This window comes from Xiphophorus hellerii, chromosome 6, assembly GCF_003331165.1.
Source record: "Xiphophorus hellerii strain 12219 chromosome 6, Xiphophorus_hellerii-4.1, whole genome shotgun sequence".
Lineage (NCBI taxonomy): Eukaryota > Metazoa > Chordata > Actinopteri > Cyprinodontiformes > Poeciliidae > Xiphophorus > Xiphophorus hellerii.
This window is the reverse complement of record NC_045677.1, coordinates 21,754,663-21,775,971: the sequence shown is the minus strand read 5'-3', so window position 1 is coordinate 21,775,971 and position 21,309 is coordinate 21,754,663. Positions and strand designations below refer to the sequence as shown.

The 21,309-nt window shown below is 41.2% G+C and overlaps 1 protein-coding gene and 1 long non-coding RNA gene across 2 annotated transcripts in view; one reads left to right on the top strand and one right to left on the bottom strand.

The window, feature by feature from the left end:
• Positions 1–10,214: 10,214 nt before the first annotated feature.
• Positions 10,215–21,309, top strand: part of LOC116722020 (receptor-type tyrosine-protein phosphatase F-like) — a 184,606-nt gene continuing 173,511 nt past the window's right edge. Inside the window, exon 1 of the mRNA XM_032566101.1 lies at positions 10,215–10,562. The gene's annotated coding sequence lies outside the window, so the exon portion shown is untranslated. The remainder of the gene's footprint in view (positions 10,563–21,309) is intronic.
• Positions 13,904–14,294, bottom strand: LOC116722023 (uncharacterized). The gene is made up of 2 exons (XR_004339707.1): positions 14,067–14,294; positions 13,904–13,991 (listed from the first exon to the last, which is right to left on the bottom strand). It is a non-coding gene; the product is annotated as an uncharacterized LOC116722023 (long non-coding RNA).

Here is a 21,309-nt window from a genome sequence, read left to right as displayed (position 1 = left end):
GCTATTCGTGGGTGGTTGTAGTGTATAACACTTATATACAAAGGATGCACTGCATTACAATTTGTAAAGGATTACAAAGCCATGTTTAAGTCTTTTGAGTAAAATTAACCATAGTGAGACATATTAAAAACTGGGTAAATGTGGAAGAGTGCACCTATCAAAATAACTCCAAGAGCTCATTGACTGATCCAGAACACTGCAGGTTTCTCTTGCTTCACCTAATGTCAGGATTCATGTTCCAACAAAAACAGCCAAACTGCATCCATGGGAGAGTTTCAAGGCTAAAACAAAGAATGCAAAGATCCGTTTAATGATCTTATCTCCAAGAATTTGGAAAAAATATTGTACAAAACAAATATGAACTTTTTGGAAACTGTGATTCCCATCACATCTGGTGGAATACTAGCTCATTTCAGATGAAGAGATAAAGTGGTAACCTGAGGAACTGGAGTTGCTTCAAGGCTACAATAATTTCATGTGACTGATTGATTGTGAACTCTACTCTCTAGCAAAAGTACCTGAAAGAGAATGTCTGGCCATTGGTTTGTGACTTTTAAGCTCAACTGGCCTTGGGCTAATGATCTAATGTGCACCAGTAAGTCTTCCCCTAAGTTGCTGAAAAAACTCAAAACAAAGGTTTTGGAGTGATCTAGTTAAAGTCCAGACGTATATCTGATTTAGATTGAGTGACATAACCTTAAACATACTGCTCATGTTCAAAAATGAATGTGATTAAATTAAAACACTTCTACAAATAAGAGTTATCCAACATTACTCCCCTGGGATGTAAAACTTATTGCCAGTTATCTCAAACAGCCTTTGTTGCTGCCAAGGGCTGAACAAGTTATTAGATCTAGGGGATTGTTATATTTTCCTTTGGGCCAAGTTGGCTTGGAAAGATATTTTTCCTTTAATAAGTGAAATCCTCATTTGAAATCTGCATTTTGTATTTACTCAGCCCTTTCTATTCAATAAGTGTATTGAACCAAAAGAAAATTATTACTAAAATGTTTTATTTCAAATCTGCTGTTTGAAATCCTATAAAATGATGAACCATGCAGAACCATTGGTGCATATTGACATTTCTTTGAGTGCACAAGAAAAGTAATTGACACTTTTCCCTTTATCCAGTGAAGCTACTTATTTTCCTGAGTGTTACTGTAACACCTTTTTCTTCCTTTCATCTGGAACAGAAATGGATTGAGGAAAAGCATCTGGAAGCTTGTCCTGTCAGAGACAAAGTGGAGCCTCCCCTGGTTATGAGAGACTGCTCTGTGGGGCTTTTATGAGAAAACTCACAGAAAGCTTTTTAGATTTGTCATCGTCATTCTCATACATGTTATACCTGCTCCATCAGGGGGACTGAAGGTACACTTTTCATACACCACGTATTTTCAATGCTTGTTTTGATTATCATTGTATTTCAGTATTTTATTTTGAAAGGAATATGAGCTTTATGTAATTGCCCTTTAAACCAAACACTCAATTGCTATTTGCTTGAAGTCTCAGAACATGTATGTAGATTAAAATGTCAGGAACTAATGTCACTCACTTGTGCATACAGACAAAGAATACAAAAAACATGTTACTTTTTGTAGTCTCTTCAAAAATAAATAAATTAATCAGATTAATTATCTAAAGCACTCCACACCAAATTAATGCAAGGATGGGAAGTAAAAATGTGTCATAGAACGGTGAAAACACGAGTAGTTCTTCTAAATCCATTGTTCAGAGTTTAGATTTCTGGTGATACTGAAGAATTGGATACTGATCAGTGTTTTATATGACATTTATAGGTGTTATGATACAAGATCTCATTATATTGAAATGCAGCATTAATGCTTGTCAAAGTGAGGTCTGTATTGCTAAGAGCAATGTAGTTATCAGAATCTGACTTAGTGTGATGAAGCAAGAGCATGCTACTATGATTGGTTGCCATGTTTTGCTAAAAAAGTTGGTTAATAGACTTGTTTTTAGGCTGGCTGGCAACACGCTAGTGTAATAGCCCTAAAAAAGCTCAGTTCGGTTAAGTTATCTGGGAGAATTTGGTGTTCTGTGTTGAAATAAGAAACAGCAAAAGAGAGTGAAAGACGAGATATAAAGGCAACTAACAACTGCTCTACCAACAAATTAATGTTCTTTAATGGAGAGGAATATGGTTTTAAATATAAGTATTCAAATTTGGCTGTATGAAAACTAAAAGCTTAAAGTTGTTGTGTTGTCAGACCAGCATATGTGTTTTAAATAGACGTTAGAAATATATTAATTTGATTCATTCTCTTGTGCAATTGAATAAAAAGGGCATAAAAGTAATAAAAAATCCAGGAAGACTTTGAGCTTTCTTTTTTACCAGCTTGATTTGTTGACGTTACGGTTGCTAGGTGACAGAACGTACACAGCAGTAATGGCGGGAATAAAAGTGAAGGCCAGAGCGTCCAGTTTCATAGCTGCTTATCTTCCGGTCTTCATGGTAAACCAAGAACTCAACCAGACACTGAATTTGGAAACACCCAGTGACTTAAGTGTACTTTTACCCCTCCTTCTGGTATAAACATTTCTACATTCTAGTAACGTAAAATGTAAATTATTTACTTTGCATAATAAACCCATTCCAACAAATGCTTTAGGCATTTAACAGACGAAATTATCTATGTAGTACTTATATGTAGAGGAAATATTCTCTAGAAACAGACCTTTATATCTAGAGATGGAGTTTTTTCTCTGACAATAGCCGTAGAAACAGGAGGCATTGTAGAAAGGCCTTGCATCTTTGCGTTTCTGTTGACTACAGCCTGTGAAATGTAACACTACTGAACAGCTGCTCGGAGCATACCACATTGTTGCTCTGCCTTTTTCGCCTGCTTCTGAGAATGAAATGGGCTGCTTTGGCTAGAACTCTCATTCCTCCTACACAGAAGGTGAGACATCATGAGATATCCTAGTCTTGTAACCTTTTAACATACTTGAAGGAGTCTGATGAATGGGATTTTTGTGTGTCTGCCAGCGCAGAGATATCTTTTTGAAAAATGCTCTTGACTGTAATCTCAGCGGGATGATCATTGATCAAGAAGACAAATAGTGGACTGAAAATTAAACCGGTGGGAGTCATACACAAGTGGGGAGAGGAGTATGAGGAAGTGGATGACATTAAAGGTCACCAGCTAAAGTATATCTGAATACGTGGAGGGTATTTCCATATCGATTGCCAGCTTCCCCTTGAACTTGGAGAGATGTATTGAGCTCCTTTTCTTGCTTGCAGGTCCTGACCTTGTAATATAGCTTTGAGCGTCTTGTTACTAAAGCAGTCAGTTTTACTCCCAAAGAGCATTGTGCAAAATTTGGCCATTCCATTTGAAGACATATGTCACTTGGGCTCATTATTTCCTCCCACAAACATTACTGCCTTCCATATTCCATATTTCACCTCAAAGCAACTTCTCTGAGCCACCTGCTTCTTTACTTCCTCTGTCACCCCAAAACCCACCACAACATAGTATCACTTAGTTTAGTTCGCAAAGGAAAAAAAAACTCGTAGGGTGTTTCCCCCCCTCCCCCCTCGAGGGCAGGAAGGGGGCAAGATATTGTAAAGTGCTTCGATGTTGCTTCATTTCCCCATTTTAATTGGGCTATCTAAATGCATCCTCGGTTTGTCAATACCCGCCGGGGTCCCAGATAAAAATGATTTGTCCCTTGCATTCGGCGGCATGCTCGGCTGTTCCCCTTCGAGAGCGTGCCCTGCCAGTTGACAGCAACAGAGTGTAATGGAGAGCGCTCATTGTTTTTGATTTTCAATGAGAACCAGGAATAGAGGTCCCTTCCTCTGTCCCTTCAACCTATGTTGTTGTGGCCCTTTTTTTTCTCTTCTCATGCTGCCTGTAACCATACGTCCATATAGACATTGCAGGAACGTCTAGAAAGCAAGGTACTGGGGCTTCAAAGGACAATTAATAAACTAATTCCGAATAATCTATATAAATTTCAATGACCTAAATCAAAGTCTCTAGAAATGTGAGCAAAGAACAGCCCAAAAATCCAGACAAAAGTAGCTAAAAAAAATAACTTTACATTTGGAGCACAGTATAATGGCTACCACCCCAAAAAAGTAACTAAAGCTAAGTATCCGGATCCAAATTGAGTTAATAAATTTGTGAATTATCTCATGAGGAGGAGACTTTGAGATAGTACCTGTACAGATTATAGCTCATCGTCCATATTTGGTAGTGAATATCTAGTTTTAAAGATTTACCTCTTTATGCTTCAGAAATTGCTTTTTGAAATTATTTTTACTTTCAAGGATTTTGGCTCTGAAATATGGCCTTTGGGCTTTATATTTGCTACCTCCACATATGTTGATACATACAGCATCTTTACAGGCCAGTACGCATGCCTGCTCCCACTGAAGGTCAGAACCATTAAATCACTATCTTATCTGTGTTTTTATGTGCTCTTTTTTTCCCATGTCCTTTGTATTTTTTATGCCTCCTGTCGCTTTGTACCATCACCTTCCCCCTCAATGCAGGAGCCAGTGTTATCTGCAGACAGTCCTGGGAAGAAAAAACAAATCACAGCCATAATCGTGTCCTTGACAAATGTTGAGCAAAAGTACAATGTTCAAAAGCTTTTTTTCCCATTGCGAAAGAATTCAGTTTTGCATTCTTGTAGACCATTTTATATTTAACTAGCTCCTCTATGCAGATTCTGCATGTTTTAATGTGAATTAATGAATTCTAATTTGGTGCCTTGCATCAAGAAAATTACATGTGATTAGACATAATTAGATATTTACTCATGCTTGCTGCTTTGCCTGAACTAGCCCACTAACCCATCTCATTCTGCATCTCAGAGTGAGGTTAAATGTTACACTAACAAACTGCAAATATGCCCAACTCATATTTGTAAGCAACAGTGTGGTCTGTGCATTCTATATAAATCCCCCCCCAGTTTCAGCCTGGAAGCAAATTAGCCAACAAAACCAGTGGCAGTAGCCAACCCTGAGTACATTGCAAATTGCCTGGGAATGTTAAACTAACAGGTGCTGCCCAGCTGTGCTTCTGGACATGATGACATAGTGCTAGTCTAAAGAGCCCATCAGCAGCAGCACACTGACTTTCACAGCTCAGTGTTTATGACACGGGTCAGCATTTTTTCACTGGCGTGCAGCCAGTATTGTGTTTGACAACGTCCCCTGGTGAATGAGGAAGTTATGCACAACTGTTTGCATTCCTTTTAAAAGATTAACAGAATTGCATTACTTTAGATAATGCAGCAGATTTATAGCTACAGCGACTTGCAGAGGAATTCATGCTGTTTGAACAAACTTCAGTGTATTCAGTCCAAGCCAACTTTTTATAAAGCACTACAGCCACAGTGGAGCCACAGTACTGTATAGAAAGGTAAGCACAAAAAAAGAATAGAATAAAAGAATGCATTAAAAGATATAAAGCAGATATGTATTTACAATAGTTAGAACTCAATAAAACAAAGTGTAAACGGCTGCAGTAGCTCTGAGAAGTAACTTGGAACCATTTAGAAATTTAGAAGTAAATAAAAGAATTTTAAAACTTAGCCCAAAATGTGTTGGGAGTCGGGGAAGTGAGACTAAAATAGGGGAACTGTGAAGCCCAGATCTACAGGAGGGGGCTCAGTGGTACCACCCAAAACCATCACCACTATCTTGTTAAAATTTACAAAGTTCATAGCCATCCAGTCTTTTATCACATCATAACCCCTAAGTAGTTATGTGACGAAATACATAATTGTCTATTTTGAGTGGGACATAAATCTAACCGTCATCCGCATAACAGTGTACGGAAACACAATAAAATCTCTAAAAACGATAGAAAATATAAATTTTCTTCCAATTCACTATTATTTAGTGCTTTATATTAGTTTATTACATGCAATTAAAAATAAATATGCAGAATTTTGTGGTTGTAATATAACCAAATGTGAAAAAGCTGAAGGGGAGCGGACGGCTCCCCTTCAGCACTGCTTGACTTATAGATGATGATCAGTTCCAACAATGAAGCCGAGTTTATTTCTGCGGTGCGAGTGTCATTCATTCAGATCACTCCGTAAATCTCTGCTGAACTGGCAGCGAGAAACCTGTTTCCCTACCTCCAAGCTTAACCTTGTTAAGTGTTTCTGTAGACTTGTTGTAGACAGGAAAATTGATAAAACCCAGGGCCAGTGTGATTCATCCCCTCCCGCAGTAGCCTGAGTTTTTGGTAGGTTGATTCATGAATGCTTCAACCCTTGAGCCACACAACAAGCTTTGCACAACCTTACCAGAAAACAATACATACTAAACTACTCTTCAATTGTTAAGTGGGGTTTGGTAGTAAAGAGAGGCTGGCTGCTTCAGTTTTGAAAGGTTGTCAACTTCCCTTAAGTCTGATGAAACAAGTGGGGGGATGGATGGTTGTTGTAGTGTTATAAATTGTCTGTCTTGGTAAAGCGGGGGGGTTTCCAACTCTATTCAAGCTCTTGAGAGAGGGGGGTGGGGCTCGATAGAAGCCTTTAAACTGCTTGAACTACCAAACGTCCCTTTGGGCAACAGTTTAAAACTTTCATTGAGGGTTACAACTCAAGAGCCATCTGTGTGCTTTTACATTGCACCCAAATGGGATTACACTCAAAATGAAATGGCTTACGTCGTGCATTTAATAAATTTACCTCCCACTCCGAGGTTCAGTTTGTTCCGGCGATTTTCATTTCAGATTCATGTGACATTTGATTTGGCACAAACATTTTACACCCACAAATATACTACTTTTTTCCTCTCCTTATGGATGTGTGGGTGGACTCATTATCCTCCAGAAGATTCCCCTCAAACTCTTGCGAGCTTGTAATGAAATGAGATGTTTACAGGCTGTCCAGATTGGCTGTTCTTTCTCCTGCAGATAGTTATGGAGTAGATTTTGACAAGTTTCTGTTCACTGTGCATGCCTCATTTCACAAATTTATGTACTATTGTTGCAGCACGGGGAGCTGAAACATATTGTTTATTTTTACAGTTGAAATATTACGTTTTAATAAGGTAACCTAAGTTTCCATGAGATGCAGATTTGAATCATTATTTAGGACAGAAAACATCTTTATTTTTTGGAGTTGCATTTACAGACATGCAGTGTCCAGAGCAGCCACGCTGGACTGCCTGATCTCCACCTTTTGCTGAACACTGCAAATCAGTAGGCTGAAAGAAGGTTTCTACACTTTTCCCTCGTTTATAAGAAAGACAAAGTCTGTTGTTTGGTAATGGCAGGCACATAAAATATATTACCCACACTATTATGAATAATAAACTGGTTTGGATGCTGTGCAGCTTAATGGAGTTCAGTTTTTTGTTTTTTTTTGCTTTAGGACAGTTATTGTGCATAGAAATGTCGACAAGGTATTGTTTTTACAATTGGGAACTGCTGATTAGCATCTCAAAAGCTCAAATAATACCTGAACTCCAATCCCAAATCCAAGAGGAGTTAAAAAGGAGGCTGAACTAATGTAGAACAGGACCAAAAGAACCGAGAGAGAAGGAGAAAGTTCAAACCATCTCTTCCATCGATTATAAAATCCCCAATTCCAACGTATCTCTGTCCGACTTTCTAAGTGTTGGAAAAAGATTCTCTTTCATTTTAGCAAGAAAATGAAAATTCTTACCTGAACTTTGAGGTTTCTAGAAGGCTATCAATGTTTCAGAAACCTTTATGTTCCACAACAAACAGGTGGAAAGCTCAGTTCAACCTTTTCATCATTTGATGAAATTCTTGCTCTCCCTCACTCTCACAGCCTTGATACATCATACATACATGTGGACAGAGAGGTCTGTTTAAAAAAAGCTTTGAGCATTGCACAAGCAAACTCATCAAATTTATTTTCAAATGAAATACAGATATACTGTAAGTTTAGACATTGTGCTCAATTGTGGGTAGTTTTTTATTGCAGTTTTGCTTCAAGGTCCATTCAACCTTGAATAGGATTTTATTCCTAAACAAGAGAAATTAAAAAATCTGAATATATTCAACAAACCTGAAGGATTTTTATTTTATACTTTTATATTCATATCTGTTTTTAAATGTCTTTTGTTGTGCTAATGTATTGAAATCAGTTCCATTTCACAGTCATTATGAATTGCAATAGTCAAGAGCAACGAAATTCTTAAACTGATATTTATTCACTACATCTTGTTTGCACCTGGTGATGTAGATGTGTTGTTTTATCATCAAGGCAACACAATGTTATGCATTGCTTCATCTAAAAATATTTATCACAGTCCTGCTTGCAGTATCAGCAGTGTCACAGACTTATATAACAAACATCATTACGTGGAGGGTGAAACACAGTTGAAGCATCGCTGGATGAGTAACATCGCACCAAGTATTATTGGGGATAAATGAGCAAAACTCCCCCCGAGGTCCCGAGTCTCTGTGATCTATTAAGGCGCACTCGTCTCGGATGGTAGTTTTGGCGGGGGGAGAGAATTGTTGTGCTGACATCCTCTCTTGGTGCAATCCCTTGTCCTTGTAGGACGGGAAAGAAAAACGGCACCAGGGGCTGACTTGGCTGTTCCTCTGAGCTCCGTCATAAATCCGACTGAACATTTCTGAACATCTGTTGTGGATGATTAGCTCCATGGCTAGCGGAGTTTGACCAAAGGGAATGGGGAAACTGTGTGTTTGTGAAAATTATGCATGTGTGTACTCGAAGCCTTGCAGATTTAAGAATGGGGATTTTGCATATTTATCCTCCCGTAACATTATTCTTTCCTCCCTTCTTATGATAAAGAAAGAAGGGCGAATTATTTTCGAAGCCGTTTTATTATCCAACAAACATGTAAGTGGACATATATTATCAGAGTCTCCTGGGGATGTTTGTATATTTCAAGGTTATGCTTTGTTAGTCCTCTAAGTTTTAGCAGCTTATCGAATTGGAAATGCGTCCTGGAATTCCATTTAAAACGGCCAGTGGGAATTATTTATGGTTTATTAACCTGCAAGAGCAAACCCACCTTGAAAGTTAAAGAAAAATGATATTCAACCCAATAACTATTTAAAAATGACTACTATTTTATATGTATACCAAAGTCTGAATCAAAACTAATGGATAGGTTACACTGAAAAACAAAATTTTCAAATGTACTTTTCACCTCATCAAATACATTGTTTTAGACAAAGATGGCAACAGTAAAATCAAAGCCATCAAGTCCATCAATGACTGATCCAGGAGGTCATAGATTAGCACTGTACAATATCTAAAGTAATGGAGTATTCAAGCACTTCAGCCAACATCCATCTTCTTAATTAAACAATAAGAAAGAGACTGAATTCTCCATGGGAGAATACTGAGTTAAAAAACAAGACAGAAAGACCCAACTCCTATTTATCCCCCCAATAAAACATCTTGATGATCCACAAGACTTTGGGGAAAAATATTAAAACTGTAGATGTTTTTGGAAGGTATGTATTCTTATTATATTACATATGGTGTAAAACATAATACCAACTTGTATATTTCTATCAGAGAGTGCTGAAGGAGAATGTCTGTCCATCTGTTTGTGACATACTTGAGTTATGCAGCAGGACATTAAAGGTTTTATAGTGGTCTAGTCAAAGTCTGAATTTAAATGTGATTGAGATGCTCTCTTATGACTTAAAGGCTATTTAGACCTGGAGCCCCTCCAAGGTGAATTAAGTCTCTCAGTCCATTATCGCACTTGCATTTGATGCACTTGATTAGATTTAGGGGTAATTACTTTTTAAAATAGAGCAAGGATGATCTGGATAGTTTTTCCCTTAATAAAAGAAATCATCATTTGAAAATGTTTTTTATATTTATTTCGATTATCTATGTCTGATTTTTTTTTATTATCAAGTGTGATTTTTTTAAAAAAAAAAAGCAAAAACAAAACAATATGGATTGGAATTACAAATTGCAGAGTTTCGTTTAAGATCAACAGTGAGTTTATGATTAACCTCTGTTCATCATTAAACTCTGTTTCTAAGGCGAACAATAGATAATGGAGTCTCTAAGATACACATAAGAACATGTGCTCTTCCAGACTTTTTTTTCTCTACATTCAGGTGTAGCTCAGGTTTGTGTCCCATTAGTCAGTCCTTAGAAAAGGTAAGCCCCTCTTGCAGCCTCCTCCCTCCTAATGCCTGAAATCTGACACTGGTGACATCACACGGGTGGGTTTGGCTTGTCCCGGGCAGTCCCTGAACGCCCAGCTCAGTGTGTGAACAAGCTTTGACTCTGAAGGATCTCTCCTCGCAGCCACAGCTGGAAACCTATTGCCGGGGAAGCCGAGGAGCTGAGTTCCTCCGGTCTAATGAAAACGCTGTGAACGGAATAACTGAGGAGGAACTGGGGACTACTTTCTCTCTCTTTCTTTGTTTTTCTAAAGACATCACTCAGGGATAATCTTTTTCTTTTTGTGGATACTGCTGGAGTTTCTTTCGCTGGATTTGGATTCCGACTTTCCTTCGCTCTCTTGCTGGAATAAGTTCCTCAGAATAAGGAGGAATGAAAAGGATTTTTTTATAAGTGGACGTACTGGACATGCATGGGTGAGTTGGGAGTTTTGAGCATTTTGAGATGAAGTTTTTGCACTTGGAGATAAATGAGGCACAGGTGCATTTTGTGAAACATGCTGACCTCTTTGTGGTGGATTGAACTTTATCCTCAAGAAATCCCTAACATGCCGTTCACAGATTGCCTTTTTTATGATAAAAGTAGCAAAATAAGTTGATGTGTTCCACTTGAGTGGTCAGGTATTTTCTTACCGCTCTTTTGTCTCCTTTACTTTTTGTCCCTGCTCATTCTTGCTTGTGAAGCCAAAACAATAGTTTAACCTCGTCTTGGCTTAGCTCTATTGGCTGGTTCTCTGGCAAATTGCCCTGTCTGGTGCGAGCCCTCCCCTATGTATTCAGAGGACTTTGAATAGGAGGGCCATAGACCGTCCCCTAGCTACCACTGCTAAAGGTGAGACACCCTGCCATTTCCACCGCATTACGCCCTGCATTCTGAGGTCAAACAACCTGTTTTTCCAGTTGCCTTTACCTCCATGGGCAATCTTTGGGGGTAACATTTCAGCGACACAAATTCCAGTGAGGTGGAGACACTGAAAAGCTTTGAAATCCCAGATAATTGTAGAGGAGAACTTTTGGAAGTCATAAATTATGACTTTGTCTCGACTAACTATATCCTGTAATGAATGTTTGTGTGATTTACAGGTTTATTTTCTATCATTGTTGGCACTTTTTGAAAAACTTTACTTGTTCACAAGTAATTTGCCAATTGTTGCACAGGAATACTGTTGCTCAACACAAGCCCTGGATATCTGTGAGAAAATACCCTTTTTGTGTCTTGCCCTTTCCCACAAAAGCTGCCTCAAGCTTTCCAAAAACACAATTCTGACATGTTTTCTGTTTTGTTTGGCCTTTAAGAGACATATTCTTCCCTGTAGGTCGGTTGTTCTGCAATAAGAACCTTTTTCTTCGATCTTGTGAGACTGTTTTTTGGTTATTGTTCTCTTTTAGTTAAAGATTCAACAGAGCAACCCTTTCTCACCCCTCGTTTGTTTTAACACAGAGTGGCATAAACCCCCTGAAAACCTAGTTTGAAACTCAAGATGGTTGAAATGTCTGTTCAGCTGCTGGGCAGCAAAAACGAACATGGCTAAAAGCTGTCCGCTGTGACCATTTGTGCAAACGGAGCCAATCCGAGTCTGCATGTCGTGACCTGAAGTTTGTCTTCCTTCAGCTCAACCATGCCGTCCGCTGAACCATCATTCCAGTTCCAGACAGGGCCTTGGCCACTTTTCAGTAGTCAGGTTCCAGTCAAATATGTGATTTGGATTGAAATTCAGGAAGCACTTTGGATTAAATGACTAAATGTGCAGCACATTCACACACCCTGACTTTTAGTCATGTTACAACCATAAACCTCTGTAGTGTCCTGGCATTTTATGTGATAGACGAACACAAAAAAATGTAAGTAATGAAAACAAATTTTTAGTCATAAACCTTGCCATTTAATTTGGTATCAACTTTCACAATGCCACTTCAGCAAATGAACTGATATAAATCCTTTCATTGTACCTCTGGCTGTATATTTAGGATTGTTTTCATGATAAAACTCCTCCATGTTTCACAGTTATGATGTGCAATGTTAGTTTTCTTCTCATCCTTCAGTCTCTTGTCTGAAGACAAGCATTCCCGTACCCTGACTCCCTAAACACCATGCTGTTCTCAGTTTAGGTGGTATTTTTTGCAGTTGGAATGTATTTTTTTCCATTTTCAGATGAGCTACTGGAGATGTTAAAACCTTGGGATTTGTTTTGTCTCTGACTTGTCTGCTGTGTTCGTTGGTCTTCACCATGCTGTTTGTTCACAGATGGCCTTCACAGAGGACTTAACTCACTAATAGCAAATGTTGTTGTTTTTTTATTTAGGCATGTAAAGAAGGCAGAGTACAAAAGCGTTTTTTAAAAATGCATAATTTTTCTTCCACCTCACAAGCATACCCTACTTTGTGTTTTTCTGCTGCATAAAGTCCCAATAAAATACAACAACATTGTCTCTGAAAAGTTTATCCTAAAAGGAACAGTCAGTCAGTCAACTGCCTTACACTTACTTTTCAAAAGTATTTATTGGTCCAAGCATATAGATCTTTCCAAAGAACTTGATTTCTTCAGTGAGCTGGATGATGTGTAATGGGCCATTGACGCATAATGAATCTTTTCAGTAACTCCCTTTCGAGTCTGAACATGCAAGATGCTCACGATCATAGATCATTGCCAGTGGCGGCGACTCTGTCAGTTATCCATGACACATGCTGTAAGTAAAAACCTGCTTGCTTTTATTGAATTATTAAAGCTCAGCTTTGATGCAGATTTCGAGGTGTCAACTTTAAAATGTCAGCAGTGGGTGTTTTTTTTTGTTTTTTTTTCGTGCATGTGTCAGAGATTGTTCCTCGATGCTGACAGGGTCATGGGTTGTTTCATGATGACAACGCCTAATTGTCAATCCGGCGTTGGGTACCAAATAACATGTTTACACAGCTCTACTTTTGCAAGACTGTCGTATACACGAGCATAATGTGTGTTGTCAATCAGCGGCCACCGCCGTGTGATGTGTCGGTGGTTGCTGATAGTCACTTTCTGGTTTCAGTTGTGACACTTCTTTCTTTCTTCCGGCCTTTCATTCATTTCGACAGGTGCTGACGGGAAGGTTTAGAAAAAAAAGGCCATCTTTACCACTGCAGTCATTGATGTTTTGACAAGACTTCTTTTCTCAGCTGCCCCTAGCATTGAGCTCATTTGAAAGAACTAGGTCTGCACCTCTCCTTTGACTTCTGGATAGTTTGATAAACACTGTATTAGGATTTTGATGAAAGATCAGATCTAAATTAGAAAACATGTTTATTTTAGGTAAAGTGGTGTTATTTTTGTTGCTTATGAGCAGAGGAGCTTTAGCTCAATGTCTCTTTAAAGCGACTTCACGTCTTCTTTCTATGCCTTGTGTTTTGCATTATATATTGTGTGTTTTGTTCCAATTGCATCCTTTGTGGCCAGTGTTTTTTTTTTTTTGCTCGTGGCCTTGCACATTTCATTTAAACCGTAACTCTGAGTTTCCCAAAGGGGGAAAACAAACACACTTTGTCAGTCAGGACATTTCCCTCTTTGCAGAAAACACATTTAAATTCCACATCATCCAATTATACCTCCATGTTGATTGATTGAAATGCCTCTATTTCCAAGGGCAGCTGAATTTTTTTGGGTACACTTCATATGTGATAAGTCTGGACTTGTGTTTCTTTATATATGACCTGTGCCTTGGTGCCAACTGTGTCATATCTGCTTTAACACTACGAACCCACATGCAGAACACAACTCGGGACGCGAAAGATCAGTTAAAGTGATTTATTTACAAAAGATTTCCAGGGTAGGCTCTCAGTCATCGAAGGGACGGCGACAGACAGGTAAGTCAGGACTTCTGGGAACAACAACAGATCGGGAGGTGAGTTCAGGGACCGTGGGGATTTTCCAGAGCTCTAAAGTGTATGCTTACTCGGGGAGGAGAATAAACAACGGCGTGGCCAGGTGTGGAGGCGCTGGAGGTGGAGGTTGTGCTGCGGTGGAGGGCGGACAGGTAATAGGGTCCAGACGGCGTCGCAAGGGAAACTCGGGACTACAGCCAGACTTGACGTTGCAGGAACAGCTGAAAAAAATCCAAACAACAGATGGCGTTAGCTCAGAATCGACAGGAAGCTCGACTAGGTCGCTGGAGAGGGCTCTGGGTTACCATTACAGGCTAACACTCAAGCGTTGGTATGCTGGCAGTCGCCGTCTCTTGAAGTCCCGCTGACGAGTGGATTGGGAACCGGTGTGACGGTGACGTCAGCCATTCAGTCCTCCTATCCTAGCCTCCATGGTGCCATCTGGTGGCGATGGCAAGCCATAGGAATGAAAAAAAACAAAAAAGGCAAAACAAAAAAACCCCAACTCCTGACAGTACCCCCCCCCTAACGGTCGCCACCTGGCGGCCGAGACGACCTGGCAGGCAAAGAAGAGCGATAATCAGCGATCAAATCCAAATCCAAAATGAACGAACCAGGGACCCAGAGGCGCTCCTCCGGGCCATAGCCCTCCCAATCAACAAGGTACTGCCACCCCCGACCCCGCCGACGGGAGTCCACAATCCTGCGAACAGTGTAAGCGGGGTGCCCGTCAATGATACGGGCGGGAGGAGGGGGTTCAGGTGGAGGGCACAAGGTGCTGGTCTGGAGAGGCTTAACTTGAGACACATGAAAAGTGGGATGGATCCGTAGCGAGTCTGGGAGACGGAGACGGACAGCTGACGGATTGATTATGGATTCCACCTCAAAAGGTCCAATGAACCTAGGGGACAGCTTCTTTGACATAGATTTTAACTGAATGTTCTGAGTGGATAGCCAAACCTTCTGACCAGGAGAGTACACCGGAGCCGGAATCCTTCTGCGATCAGCGAAACGCTTGTTCTGAGTTGAAGTTCTATTGAGGGCGTTGATGGTTGATCTCCAGACGTTCTTGCAGCGCCGGATGTGGTGTTGGACAGAAGTAACGGAGATCAGATCCTCCTCAGCGGCAAGAAGTGGGGGCTGGTATCCTAGGGAAACCTCAAAAGGAGATAAACCAGTAGCGGCAGAAACATGGCTATTGTGTGCATACTGAACCCATGGCAGGAAAGTACTCCAGTCAGATGGATTGGTGGATGAGAAACAGCGGAGGACCGACTCAAGTTCTTGATTCATTCTTTCCACTTGACCATTGGTCTGAGGATGATAACCAGAAGTTAGAACTACTTTGGCCTTGAGAGCAGCACAAAAATGTCTCCAAACTTGGGACACAAACTGTGGACCCCGATCCGAAAGTATCTCAACTGGGATGCCATGTAAACAGAAGACATGTTTAATCATCAACTGAGCGGTCTGAAAAGCACTGGGGAGCTTGCGAAGGGGAACTAAATGACAAGCCTTGGAAAAACGGTCTACGATGGTGAGTATAGTCGTCATCCCTTTAGAGGGAGGTAACCCAGTGACAAAATCAATGGCAATGTGAGACCACGGACGCTTGGGAACAGGTAGTGGTTGAAGGAGTCCTGATGGGGGCTGATGAGAGGACTTGTTCCGGGAGCAAACAACACAGGCTCGCACATAGTCCTTAACATCCTTATGGATGGATGGCCACCAAAACCTGCGGTTTATTAGAGAAATGGTGCGACTCGTACCTGGGTGCCCTGAAAACTTAGAGGCGTGGATCCAATGTAGAAATCTGGCTCGGACAGCTGAGGGAACAAAAAGTTTATTAGCTGGGCAATCAACAGGTGTAGATTCAGAGGACTGAGCCTGCTTTATGAGATCCTCAATCTCCCAGGTGACAACACCCACGGTGCAGCTGGGGGGCAAGATGGTCGCAGGAGTCTTGTCTGAGTTATCAGCAGCATATTGCCGGGACAGAGCATCTGGTTTCAGGTTGCGTGAGCCTGGGCGGTAGGAAATGGACAGGTTAAATCTTGAAAAGAACAGAGACCAACGGGATTGACGTGGATTGAGGCGTTTTGCGGATTGAAGGTAGGAGAGGTTCTTATGGTCAGTCCAAACTAGCACTGGATGTTCGGCACCCTCCAACCAATGTCGCCACTCCTCCAGGGCCAACTTGATGGCCAGAAGTTCCCGGTCGCCCACATCGTAATTCCGTTCAGCAGGGGATAACCTACGGGAAAAGAAGGCACAAGGATGTGTCTTATTATCAGTGCTAGATACTTGGGACAGAACGGCTCCCACTCCTGTATCGGACGCATCAACCTCCACAATAAATTGTCTGGACGGGTCGGGCTGAATCAGGACAGGGGCAGCAGAAAAAAGAGACTTGAGTTTTTTAAACGCTGCTTCAGCTGTGGGTGTCCACAGGAATGGAGACTTTGTGGAGGTTAGAGCGGTTAAAGGAAGAGCTGTTTGACTGTAGTTGCGAATGAATCTTCGGTAGAAGTTTGCAAAACCTAAAAATCTTTGGAGCTGTTTACGTGTATCAGGGGTCGGCCATTCCACAACTGCTTTAATTTTGTCCTCCGTAGGGCGAACCTGTCCGCCCTCAAGTATAAAGCCCAAGAAGGACACTGATGATTTGTGGAATTCGCATTTCTCTGCTTTCACATAGAGTTTATTCTCAAGTAGTCGTTGCAGAACCCGGCGGACATGGTGTTTATGTTCAGTTAAATTCTTGGAGTAAATGAGTATATCATCCAGATATACAAACACGAATATATTCAAAAAGTCTCTTAAAACATCATTTACCAAAGCCTGAAAGCAAGCTGGAGCATTGGACAGGCCGAACGGCATAACTAAATATTCAAAGTGTCCCAGAGGTGTCTTAAAGGCCGTTTTCCACTCATCACCCCTTTGAATGCGAAGCAAATGGTAAGCATTTCTTAAGTCTAGTTTGGAAAAGACCGTGGCACCATGGACAGGCTCAAACGCAGACGACAACAGAGGTAAAGGATATTTATTTTTAACTGTGATTTGGTTTAGCCCACGGTAATCTATGCAAGGTCTCAGTGTTCCATCCTTCTTGCCAACAAAAAAAAATCCAGCCCCCAGAGGAGAAGAAGAAGGTCGAATTATACCTGCTGCCGAAGAGTCCTTAATATACTTCTCCATAGTCTCCCGCTCGGGCCGTGAGATGTTATACAGTCGACTTGAGGGTAACGGGGCCCCTGGGAGGAGATCTATGGAGCAATCATAAGGTCTGTGAGGAGGAAGAGAAAGAGCTTTAGCCTTACTAAAGACAGGAGCCAAATCGTGGTAGTCAACAGGGATGGACGATAAATCCAAAGGATCCACTTCTTGTTGCTCTGCCGGTGGCGGACCTGGGGGAACAGCAGACCGGAGGCAGGTGGAGTGACAGTTAGTGGACCATGAAACAATGTTCTTATCTGACCAGTTTATGTGAGGGTTATGTAGTTCCAGCCAATCAAAACCTAGGACGACAGATGATGTGGCTGTGGGAAAAACAAAAAAAGAAATCAATTCGTTGTGGTTACCTGAACTAACCAGGAGAAGCGGTTTGGTTTTGTGAGTTATGGGTGGAAGTGATTTTCCATCTAGAGCAGAAACTCTAAGAGGAACTGGTAACTCGACAGTCTCAATTGACATCTGTTTAACCAATTCAGAGTCAATTAAGGTTCGTTCACAACCAGAATCAATCAGGGCTGTCAAAGGAATGGTCTGGTTATTGTAACTAAGGTTTGAAATTATCGAAAAGCGAGGAGAAGCTTGAACATGTCGGTCCACCAGATCTCCCCCCTCTACTGGCGGACTAGGGGGTTTAACCGAACCGGACAGCTAGCAATGAAATGTCCGGGCGCGCCACAGTATAGACAAAGGCGAGACCTCATCCGGTTTTGTCTCTCTTCGGGGGATAACCGTGTACGTCCAAGTTGCATTGGTTCTGGTTCAGGTGAGTTGAGTGAGGAAAGGGTTGGGGTCACAGGAGCAGAAGTCTGTACGTTTCTGGTAGATGAAGTTCTGCGGCTCCTCTCCCTGTTACGGGATCTGATCCGGTTATCTAACCGAATAGTTAATTTTATCAGATCTTCTAAGGAATCAGGCTCATCGAGCGTTGCCAACTCATCCTTTATCGAGTCACTGAGAGCGTGAAAGTAAGCGCTCTTTAAAGCTGCCGGGTTCCAAGCCGAGGCTGCAGCCACTATTCTGAAGTCAATTGCAAAGTCTGCTACAGATCTTTGTCCTTGTTTTAATGACCATAACTCTCGGGAGTTAGCGGTCTTGTCAGGGTCACAAGTGAAAACCTGTTTGAAGTCCGCCAAGAACTCTGTGAATGTACAGGCAAAATTAGTGGGGTCAGGAAACTTCGCCTCAGCCCAGCTAAGAGCTCTACCTGACAGGTGAGCAATTATAAATGCAATCTTGGCCCCATCGTTAAGAAAGCTCTGAGGAGAATGATTGAAAATCAATGAACACTGCATTATGAAACCCTTACATTTGTTAGAGTCACCATCAAACCTTTCTGGCGAGGGTGGGCGGATCTCCGAATACATGGCGCGGCTCACTGGAGCAGGATCGGGAGTAGGGTCCGGAGCGGCGACTGGAGGCTGTTGGGATGAAGTCTGCAGAAAGTTAGCTATTTCTTCAAGCCGACGGTTCGTTTCTGCTTGACTGGCGCTAAGATCGCGAAGGACCTTTTCATGTGACTGAATCGCTGATTGTTGTTCAGCTAAAGCCCTTCTGATTGTGTCTGCTGGGTTCGGTTGTTGGCTTGAGTGTTCTGTCATATCTGCTTTAACACTACGAACCCACATGCAGAACACAACTCGGGACGCGAAAGATCAGTTAAAGTGATTTATTTACAAAAGATTTCCAGGGTAGGCTCTCAGTCATCGAAGGGACGGCGACAGACAGGTAAGTCAGGACTTCTGGGAACAACAACAGATCGGGAGGTGAGTTCAGGGACCGTGGGGATTTTCCAGAGCTCTAAAGTGTATGCTTACTCGGGGAGGAGAATAAACAACGGCGTGGCCAGGTGTGGAGGCGCTGGAGGTGGAGGTTGTGCTGCGGTGGAGGGCGGACAGGTAATAGGGTCCAGACGGCGTCGCAAGGGAAACTCGGGACTACAGCCAGACTTGACGTTGCAGGAACAGCTGAAAAAAATCCAAACAACAGATGGCGTTAGCTCAGAATCGACAGGAAGCTCGACTAGGTCGCTGGAGAGGGCTCTGGGTTACCATTACAGGCTAACACTCAAGCGTTGGTATGCTGGCAGTCGCCGTCTCTTGAAGTCCCGCTGACGAGTGGATTGGGAACCGGTGTGACGGTGACGTCAGCCATTCAGTCCTCCTATCCTAGCCTCCATGGTGCCATCTGGTGGCGATGGCAAGCCATAGGAATGAAAAAAAACAAAAAAGGCAAAACAAAAAAACCCCAACTCCTGACAAACTGGGAATATATTGGCTATGAAAAAAGGATGTTGCTGTAAATTATTCTATTCTGTGAAAACTGAAATGATAAATCTCTTTCTTTGTTTCTGGGTACCTTTCTGAATAACTTTTAATAAAATAATATTAATTATCTTTTAAAGAGAAACTTTATTATAAAGTAATAATAAATGTCTGAGTTCAGTATCTTGGAGACCTAGCAAACTGGCATCCTATAAAGTTACTTCAAATCGTTGTTGAAATCTTCCATTAATGTAATACAGTGTTGAACAACCAGTTGTGACAGAAACTGTAGCTTGAAACAATAACTAGTGTGATACTATTAGTATTCAGATTAAAGGGATTACTGCACCAGTTCTGACCAGCTTTTTTATCTTGATGTCCACAGGCAGCAGAATAGCTTATATTATGCAACTGTAGTGCAAGTGACACTTTCCTCCATGTAATCTGTCCACTGTTTACCTCCAAGAGCTTGAATGCACTACAGTGGACCCCCACCTATTAGCAGTTTAGTATTCGCACATTTTTCTGTGGAATATGATTCCAAATTATTTGCAGAAAAATAGGCAGTTCTCGCAAATACTTGAGAGTGCGTCTCAAGTATTTGCGGATTTTAGCTATTCACAAGCAACTGTGGTCCCTAACCCGGGGGTTCGCTGTGCTGCTGTGTTATAGTTAAAATATTGTTTCAGTAACCCCTTCAAACCCTCAGAATAACGTCAGGCTAAAGCTGCATATGGAGTGGATGGGAGAAAAGTTAAGATAATGATACACAAACAGACTTCAGCTTAAACTGCACTCAGAGATTCTCTCCTTTATTTGGTTCTGATGCAGAAAAAATTAAGTCGCAGCTAAAGCTAAAGAGCTAATGCATGAAGGAGGAATATTTAGTGATCGGTTATTGATTTAATGCAATCAGCATTTTGTTCTGACAAAAGAAACATAAAATATAAATAAGCAATGTTAAACATTTTCTTACCTACTAAACTTTTCCTTAAGCATTTAGGTTAAGTTTAATATTCCACTTGTATAAAAATCATAGGGTGAAAGTGTTTTGAACAGAGAAACTGGTTTTAACAGGCTGTGTTACAAATACGCAACATCACATGTATTCAACATGTCCCCGTCAAAAATGTTCTTATAATCATCAAACTGTCCTTGTAACCATGTAGTGTATTGCTTCAGAGTGTGATGATATTTACCCTTTAATGATTAAACACTGTGAATTTGGTTGATTCAGGCTTACTTTCATTGAGAATTTAAGCTTGCAGCTTTGCTTTGTGGAGCATGATGGGTAACTGTAATGCTTAGCAGCAGTGAAACAAATACAACTGAAGCTTTGCTGGATTTATTCATAGATCTGTACTCAAAAGTATAATCAAGTATCTGATATACGTATCTCACCACTTTCACCAGCACCCTTGTTTGCTCAGACTCCCAATTTAAAAAAAAAATGCCATGCTTAAACCTGACATTCCACTTCATTACTTCACCAGCCCTCCTGTCCCTTCCTTTATCAGCCCACACATGTCACTTCTAATGGAATAATAAGCCTTCACACTCATTCCTAGGCTTGCATCTGAGCATGTAGCTTTTGTATTCTCGACTGTGTGCTTTATCCTCAAACATAGGGCAATGTCTCTTCTTCCTGCAGAATTCTCAATTCCCCGGCTTGTTTTGTGAAGATGGATGGAGATTCATTTGGTTTCATTATAACGCCTGACTTATTTATGGCCTGCCTGTGCAGCGCCTCTTGGCCCACTGTGGCCTGGTAAAGATGCTGGGGGCTGTGGCGTTGATGAAACATTCCTGTGTCCAGGGG